This window comes from Bubalus kerabau, chromosome 1, assembly GCF_029407905.1.
Source record: "Bubalus kerabau isolate K-KA32 ecotype Philippines breed swamp buffalo chromosome 1, PCC_UOA_SB_1v2, whole genome shotgun sequence".
NCBI lineage: Eukaryota > Metazoa > Chordata > Mammalia > Artiodactyla > Bovidae > Bubalus > Bubalus kerabau.
The window spans coordinates 169162432-169171949 of NC_073624.1; positions in this window are offsets into that span (position 1 = coordinate 169162432).

Below are 9518 nucleotides of genomic sequence, written 5' to 3' on the forward strand. Positions count from 1 at the left end.
AGACGCCCCCGTCATCGCGAGATGAGGGCCTTTTTTCCTGCATGGCCAGGAAAACAATCCCGAGTCATCTCTCCAAACTCCATAGGAGGCTTCACTCCCTTTACGCCACACAGTGGGCTCCAAGAGATACCCGTCGCGACTCGAAAGGAGAGCGGAGTCCTTTTTTTCCCCTCAAGACGAGGCCTGACTCTCCGGGTGAGTCGAGAATGCAACCCTGAGATCCCTGTCGGCCCAGTAGTGGAACACTAGGTCCTGGACACAAGCGTAGATGAGGTCTATTTTGCCCTGCAGTGACTGGAGAGCCATCCCCAGTTGTAACTTGCAACTCGAATGGAATACTGGATTTTCCTGGCGCCATACAAGAGGCTCCCTGAGATCCCCGTGGTACTTCATGAGACACCCCACACTGGCGCCGCAGCTCGAGAAAACCCACGAGACGCCACCGTCATCTCGAGATGAGGGCCTTCTTTTCCTGCATGGCCTGGAGGCCAATCCCGAGTCCTCTCTCCAAACTCCACAGGAGGCTTGACTCCCTTTAGTACACACACTGGGCTCCAAGAGATACCCATCGCGACTCGAGACGAGAGCGGAATTCTTTGCTTACCCTCGAGGTGAGAACTGACTCCCCGGATGAGTCTGGAATGCAAACCCGAGATCCCTGTCGCCCCTGGAGAGCAACGTTAGATCCTGGACACAAGCCTAGATTAGGTCTCTTTTGCCCTGCAGTGACTCTAGCGCAATCCCCAGCTCCCCCTCGCAACCCGAATGGAAGATTGGATTTCAAGGCCAACAAGAGGAAGCCTAAATTCCCGGTCATGACTCGAGAATCCCGACGCAACTCGAGCAAAACCACGTGGTTCTCCCGTCATCGCAAGATGAGGCCCTTGCCCGCTACAGCGTTTCAAAAGATGTCCCAGGTTCCGTCTTGAAATGCGAAACGGTACTTGGCACCCTTGATGCGACCCCAAAAGCCCCCCAACACGTCGGTCTCACTCAAGGGGAACACCGAGGTTCCCGGCACCACTTTCATTTAAGCCCCTTCTCCCCTCCTGATCGTGACCGGTGGGTCGATTCCCCTGCTTTGTCTGCAAGGGGGCCCGACCTTCCCTGCACAACTCAGGATGAGGCCGGTCTCATGGGGAAATTCGATACGTAGCTTTGTGGGTGGTGCCACTTGCCGAAAGACTCCAATTTCCCGGTCCGCTCTTGATAAGAATCCGATGCTCGGACACCTCTTGGAAGGCAGCCTTGAGTATGAAGGTACAACACGAAGGGGCACTAACACACCTGTGCATCATCCGGAAAAACGGGCAGGTTACACACACAGCTCGGCAAGTGGCCTGTCACCTCAAGAACAACTCGAGAGGCAAGAGGAGTCCCATCCTCCAGAAAAGACGAGGCCTGACTCTCCTGTACCAACATGCAGGGACCTTGCGATCTGAGTCAGAAATGGAGAGGAACACTGAGGTTCCTGCTTCAACTCGAGATGAGTCCCTCTTACATTCCACCAAATGCAGAGGAGTCTCGAGAGGCCCCTCCAAACTGCACAGTATCCCTGACTTCTCAGAGGCACTCTGAGAAGCTCCCTGAGGTCACAGGCACAAGTCAAGGGAACCCTGGGTTTTATGCAGTGACCCGAGAAAGACCTCGAGAGTCCTTCTTCAACCCGTCTTGAGGCCCGATTACCCTACCATGACTCGAGAGCGATGACGAGCTCCCCTTAGCCATCTCATGGGGACCTGACTTCCCTGGCGCCACACGAGAGGCTCCCTGAGCTCCCTCTCGTACCTCGTCAGAAACCCGGCACTAGCGCGGCAGTCTAGAAAACCCACGAGACGCCGCCGTCATCGCGAGATGAGGGCCTTCTTTTCCTGCATGGCGTGGAGAGGAATCCTGAGTCCTCTATCCAAACAGCACAGGAGGCTTGACTCCCTTTAGGGCACACAGTGGGCTCCAAGAGATACCATTCGCGAATCAAAAGGACAGCGGAGTTCTTTGCTTCCCTCGAGACGAGGCCTGATTCCCCGGGTGAGTATGGTATGCAACCCCCAGATCCCTGTCGCCCCTAGGGACGAACATTAAGTCCTGGACACAAGCCTAGATGAGGTCTATTTTGCCCTGCAGTGATTCGAGAGCAATCCCCAGCTCTCCCTTGAAACTCGAATGGAAGATAGGACTTCCCTGGGCCAACACATGAGGAAGACTGTATTCCCCGTGGAAACTCGAGAATCCCGCCACAACTTGAGAAACGCCACGTGGTTCCCCCGTCATCGCAAGATGAGGCCCTTGCCCCCTACAGCGTCTCAAGAGAAGTCCCACGTTCCGTCTTGAAGTGGGAAACGGTATTGGCACCCTTGATGCGACCTCAAAAGTTCCTTGCCACAATGGTCTGACTCAAGGAGAACACCGAGGTTCCCAGCACCACTACATCTGGGCCCCTTCTCCCCTCCTGATCGCGACAGGAGGGTCGATTCCCCTATTTTGTCTTGAAGGGGTACCCGCCTTTCCCGGTGCATCTCAGGATGAGGCCGGTCTCACGAGGATATTCGAGACATAGCCTCGTGGATGGTGACACATGCCGAAAGACCCCGATTTCCCGGTCCGCTCTTGATAAGATCCCAATGCCCGGACACCTCTTTGAAGATAACCCTTTTGATGAAGGCACAACACGAAGGGGCACTGACACCCCCGGGTATCGTCCGGAGAAACCCACAGGTACCACACACAGCTAGAGAAGTGACCTGTCACCCCGTGAACAACTGGAGAGGCAAGCAGAGTTCCATTCCTCCACACAAGACGAGGCCTGACTCTCCTGTTCGAACTCTGCAGCGAAACTGTGATCCAAGTCAGATCTGGCCCAGGGGAAGTCAGGAGAGGAAACATCAGTTTCCTGCCTCCACTCGAGATGAGGCCCTCTTCCATTGCACTGAACCCAGTGGAGTCCCGAGAGGCCCCTCCCAACTGCACAGTATCCCTGACTTCTCAGAGGCACCCTTATACCTTCCTGAGATCACTGGCACAAGTCGAGGGAACCAAGGGTTTCCTGCCCCAACCTGTAAAAGACCTCGAGAGTCCTTCTTCAACGCGTCTTGAGGTGTGATACTCCTACCATGACTCAAGAGCAATGACGCGCTCCCCCTAGCCACGCGCATAGAAACCTGACTTCCCTGGCACCACAGGAGAGGCTCCCTGAGCTCCCCATTATACCTCGTGAGCAACACCACACTGGAGCCGCAGCTCAAGAATACCCACGAGACGCCCCAGTCCTCACGAGATGAGGGCCTTCTTTTGCTGTATGGCCTGGAGAGCAATCCTGAGTCCTCTCTCCAAACTCCACAGGAGGCTTGACTCATTTTAGGCCGCACAGTGAGCTCCAAGATATACCTGTCGCGACTTGACAGGAGAGTGGTGTCCTTGGCTTCCTCTCGAGATGAGGCCTGACTCCCCGGGTGAGTCAAGAATACAATGCCGAGATCGCTGTCGCCCCAGCAGAGGAACATTAGGTCCTGGACACAAGCCTAGATGAGGTCTATTTGGCCCTGCAGTGTCTCGAGAGCAATCCCCAGTTCTAACTCGCAATTCGAATGAAAACTGGACTTTCCTGGGCCAGTTGAAGAGGAAGCCTGAATTCCCCGTCGTAACTCGAAAATCCCGCCGCAACTCAAGAAAAACCACGTGGTTCCCCCGTCATCGAAAGATGAGGCCCTTGCCCGCTACAGCGTCTCAAGAGAAGTCCCACGTTCCGTATTGAAGAGCGAAAAGTTACTTGGAACCCTTGATGCGACCCCAAAAGTTCCCCGACATACCAGTCTCACTTGAGGAGAACACCGAGGTTCCTGGCACCACTTCATCTGAGACTCTTCTCCCATCTTGATCGCGACAGGAGGTTCGATTCCCCTGCTTTGTCTGGAAGGCGTTCCCGACCTTCCTGGCGCACATCAAGATGAGGCCAGTCTCACGAGGAAATTCGAGACATAGCCTCGTGGGTGGTGTGACATGCCAAAAGACCCCGATTCCCTGGTCCGCTCTTGATAAGAACCCTATGGCAGAACCCAACTCGAAGGCAATCCTGTGGATCAAGGCACAACACGAAGGGGCAGGGACACCCCGGTGCATCGTCCAGAAAAACCTGCAAGTTCCACATACAAATCGACAAGTGGCCTGTCACCCCATGAACAACGCGAGAGTCAAGCAGAGTTCCATTCCTCCACACAAGACGAGGCCTGACTCTCCTGTCCCAACTCTGCAGGGACTCTGCGATCCGAGTCAGATCCGGCGCATTCGAAGCCAGGAGAGGAACCCTGAGGTTCCTGCCTCCATTCGAGATGAGGCCCTCTTCCATTGCACCAAACCCAGTGGAGTTCCGAGAGGCCCCTCCCAACTCCACAGTGACCCTGACTTCTCAGAGGCACGCTGAGAGGCTTCCTGAGGTCACTGGCACAAGTCGATGGAACCCAGGGTTTCCTGCTGCAACCCAAGAAAGACCTCGAGAGTCCTTCTTTAACACGTTTTCAGGCCCAATTCCCCTACCATGACTCGAGAACAATGACGGGCTCCCTCTCACCACGTGCATAGAGACCTGACTGCACTGGCACCACGTGAGAGGCTCACTGAGCTCCCAGTCTTACTTCGTGAGAAACCCCACACTAGCGCCACAGCTCGAGAAAACCTACGAGACGCCCCAGTCATCGGGAGATGAGGGCCTTCATTTCCTGCATTGCCTGGAGAGCAATCCCGTGTCCTCCCTCCAAACACCAGAGGAGGTTTGACTCCCTTTAAGCCACTCAGTGGGCTCCAAGACATACCCGTCCGACTCGAGAGGAGAGCAGAGTCCTTTGCTTCCCCTCAAGACGAGGCCTGACTCCAAGGCGAGTCTGGAATGCAACCCTGAGATTCCTGTCGCCCCTTGACATGAACATTAGGTCCTGCACACAAGCCTTGGTGGGGTCTCTTTTGCCTTCAGTGACTAGAGCGCACCTCCAGCTCTTCCTCGAATCTCGAATGGAAGATAAGACTTTTGTGGGCCAACACAAGAGGAAGCATGAATTCGCTGTGGTAACTCAAATATCCCACCGCAACTCGAGAAAAACCAAGTGGTTCCCCAGTCATTCCAAGATGAGGCCCTTGCCCGCTGGAGCACCCCAAGAGAAGTCCCACGTTCCATTTTGAAGAGCGAAACGGTACTTGGAACGGTTTATGCGACCCCAAAAGTTACCCGACATACCTGTCTCACTTGAGGGAAACACCGAGGTTCCCAGCAGCACTTCATCTGAGCCACTTCTCCCCTCCTGATCGCCACAGGAGGGTCGAATCCTCTGCTTTGTCTGGAAGGGTTTCATGACCTTCGCGGCACAACTCAGGATGAGGCCGGTTTCATAAGGAAATTCGAGACTAGCCACGTGGGTGGTGCCAAATCCTGAACGACCCCGATTTCCCGGTCTGCTCTTCATAAGAACTCGATGCCCGGACAGCTCTTCGAAGGCAACCCTGAGGATGAAGACAAAAACGAAGGGTCACTGACACCCCCGTGCATCGTCTGGAAAAACCTGCAGATTCCACACACAGTTTGACAAGGGGCCTGAAACCCCATGAACAACTCGAGAGGCAAGCGGAGTTCCATTCCTCAGAAAAGACGTAGCCTGACTCTCCTGTCCCAACTCTGCAGTGACCCTGCGGTCTGAGTCCGAAACGGAGAGGAAGCCTGAGGTTCCTGCCTCCCCTCGAGGTGAGGCCCACTTCCATTGTGCCATTCCCAGCGGAGTCCCGAGGGGCCCCGCAAACTCCACAGGATCCCTCGCCTCTCAGAGGCACCCTGGGAAGTTCCCTAAGGTCCCCGGCAGAAGGCGAGGGAAACGAGGGTTTCCCGCCGCCCCCCGAGAAAGACCTCGAGAGTCCTTCTTCAACGCGTCTCGAGGCCCTAGTCCCCTCCCATGACTCGAGAGCCATGACGCGCTCCCCCTCGCCACGCGCAGGGAGACCTGACTTCCCTGGTGCCGCAAGAGAGGCTCCCTGAGATCCTCGTCGTGCCTTGGGAGAAAACCCCCACAGGCGCCGCAGCTCGAGGAAACCCCTGAGACGCCCCCGTCCTCACGAGCTGGGGGCCTTCTTTTCCTGCATGGCCAGGAGAGCAATCCCGGGTCCTCTCTCCAAACGGAAGAGCAGGCTGGACTCCCTTGAGGCCGCTCAGGGGGCTCCAAGAGACCCGCGTCGCGACTCGAGAGGAGAGCGGAGTCCTTGGTTTCCCCTCGAGACGAGGCCTGACTCCCCGGGGGAGCCTGGAATGCAACCCCGAGATCCCTGCCTTCCCTGGAGAGGAATATTAGGTCCCGGACACACGCCTAGGTGAGGTCTCTTCGGCCCTGCAATGACCCGAGCGCAACCCCCAGCTTTCCCTCGCAACTCGAGGGGAAGATTGGGCTTCCCAGGGCCAGCCCAAGAGGAAGCCTGAGATCCCCGTCTTAACTCGAGAATCCCGCCGCAACTCGAGAAAATCCACGTGGTTCCCACCTCTTGGCAAGATGAGGCCCTTGCCCGCGACGGCGTCTCAAGGGAAGTCCCCTGTTCCGCCCTGAAGGGCGAAATGGTCCCTGACAGCCTTCCTGCGACCCCCAAAATTCCCCGACACGCCGGGTTCCTTCAAGGGGAACACCGAGGGTCCCGGCACCGCTTCCTCTGAGCCCCTTCTCCCCTCCTGATCGCGACAGGAGAGTCGATTACTCTGCGTGGTCTGGAAAGGGTTCCCGGCCTTCCCGGCACACCTCAGGATGAGGCCGGTCTCACGAGGAAATTCGAGACCAGCCCCGTGGGTGGTGCCACATGACAAACGACCCCGTTTCCCTGGTCCGCTCTTGAGAAGGAACCCAGGCCCGGACCCCACTTCGAAGGCAACCCTGTGGGTGAAGGCACAACACGAAGGGGAACTGCCACCCCCGTGCATCGTCCGCAAAGACCCGCGGGTTCCACACACAGCTCGACGAGGGGCCTGAGACACCCTGAGCAACTCGAGATGCAAGCGGGTTCCCTTCCTAAGACAAGACGAGGCCTGACTCTCCTGTCCAAACTCTGCAGGGACCCTGCAGTCGCAGTCCGAAACGGAGAGGAAGCCTGAGGTTCCTGCCTCCCGTTTAGGCGAGGCCTTCCTCCGTTGCGCCAGACCCAGTGGAGTCCCGAGGGGCCCCGCCAACTCCACAGGATCCCTCGCCTCTCAGAGGCACCCTGGCAAGTTCCCTAAGGTCCCCGGCAGAAGGCGAGGGAACGAGGGTTTCCCGCCGCCCCCCGACAAAGACCTCGTGAGTCCTTCTTCAACGCGTCTCGAGGCCCTAGTCCCCTCCCATGACTGGAGAGCCATGACGCACTCCCCCTCGCCACGCGCATGGAGACCTGACTTCCCTGGCGCCGCACGAGAGGCTCCCTGAGATCCTCGTCGTGCCTCGGGAGAAAACCCCAATGGGCGCCGCAGCTCGAGGAAACCCCGGAGATGCACCCGTCCTCGTGAGCTGTGGGCCTTCTTTTCCTTCATGGCCTGGAGAGCAATCCCGTGTCCTCTCTCCAAACGGAAGAGGAGGCTGGACTCCCTTGAGGCCGCTCAAGGGGCTCCAAGAGACCCGCGTCCCGACTCAAGAGGAGAGTGGAGTCCTTGGCTTCCCCTCGAGACGAGGCCTGACTCCCCGGGGGAGCCTGGAATGCAACCCCGAGATCCCTGCCTTCCCTGGAGAGGAATATTAGGTCCCGGACTCACGCCTAGGTGAGGTCTCTTCGGCCCTGCAGTGACTCGAGCGCAACCCCCAGCTTTCCCTCTCTTCTCGAGGGCAAGATTGGGCTTCCCAGGACCAACCCAAGAGGAAGCCTGAGATCCCCGTCGTAACTCGAGAATTCCGCCGCAACTCGAGAAAATCCACGTGGTTCCCACCTCTGGCAAGATTAGGCCCTTGTCCACGACGGCGTCTCAAGGGAAGTCCCCTGTTCCACCCTGAAGGGCGAATCGGTCCCTGACAGCCTTCCTGCGACCTCCAAAAGTTCCCCGACATGCCGGGTTCCCTCGAGGGGAACACCGAGGGTCCCGGCACCGCTTCCTCTGAGCCCCTTCTCCCCTCCTGATCGCGACAGGAGAGGCGATTCCCCTGCGTGGTCTGGAAGGGGTTCCCTGCCTTCCCGGCGCACGTCAGGATGAGGCCGGTCTCATGAGGAAATTCGAGACGAGCCACTTGGGTGGTGCCACATCTCGAACGACCCCGATTCCCCGGTCCTCCCTTGAGAAGGACCCGAGGCCAGAACCCTCTTCGAAGGCAACCCTGTGGGTGAAGGCACAACACTAAGGGGCACTGCCACCCCCGTGCATCGTCCGCAAAGACCAGCGGGTTCCACACACAGCTCGACGAGGGGCCTGAGACCCCCTGAGCAACTCGAGAGGCAAGTGGGGTTCCCTTCCTCAGACAAGACGAGGCCTGACTCTCCTGTCCCAACTCTGCAGGGACCCTGCGGTCGGAGTCCAAAACGGAGAGGAAGCCTGAGGTTCCTGCCTCCCCTCGAGGTGAGGCCCTCTTCCGTTGCTCCAGACTCAGCGGTGTCCCGAGGGGCTCCGCCACCTCCACAGCATCCCTCACCTCTCAGAGGCACCCTGGGAAGTTCCGTCAGGTCTCCGGCAGAAGTCGAGAGAAACGATGGTTTCCCGCCGCCATCCGAGAAAGACCTCGAGAGTCCTTCTTCAACGTGTCTTGAGGCCCTAGTCCCCTCCCTGGACTAGAGAGCAAAGACGCGCTCCCCCTCGCCTCGCCCATGGAGACCTGGCTTCCCTGGTGCCGCACGAGAGGCTCCTGAGATCCTCGTCGTGCCTTCTGAGAAAACCCCCACGGGCGCCACAGCTCGAGAAAACCCCTGAGATGCCCCCGTCCTCTCGAGGTGAGCGCCTTCTTTTCCTGCCTTGCCTGGAGAGCAATCCCGAGTCCTCTCTCCAAACTGAAGAGGAAGCTTGACTCCCTTGAGGCCAATCAGTGGGCTCCAAGAGATCCGCGTCGCGGCTCGAGAGGAGAGCGCAGTCCTTTGCTTCCCCTCGAGGTGAGGCCTGACTCCCCGGGGGAGTCTGGAGTGCGACCCCGAGATCCTTTTCTTCCCATGAGGGGACTATTAGGTCCTGGACACACGCCAAATGAGGTCTCTTTGGCCCTGCAGTGACTCGAGCACAACCCCCAGCTTTCCCTCGCAACTCGAAGGGAAGTTTGGGCTTCCCAGGGCGAACACAAGAGGAAGCCTGAAATCCCCGTCGTAACTCGAGAATCCCGCCGCAACTCGAGAAAAACCACGTGGTTACATCGTCTTCGCAGCACGAGCCCCTTGCCCGCCACAGCGTCTCAAAAGAAGTCCCACGTTCCCCCTGAAGTGCAAAACGGTACTTGGCACCCATGATGGCACCCCCAAAGTTCCCCAACATACATGCCTCGCTCGAGGGGAACACCCATGTCCCCACACCACATCATTTGAGCCTCTTCTCCCCTCCTGATTGCAACAGGAGTGTCGATTCT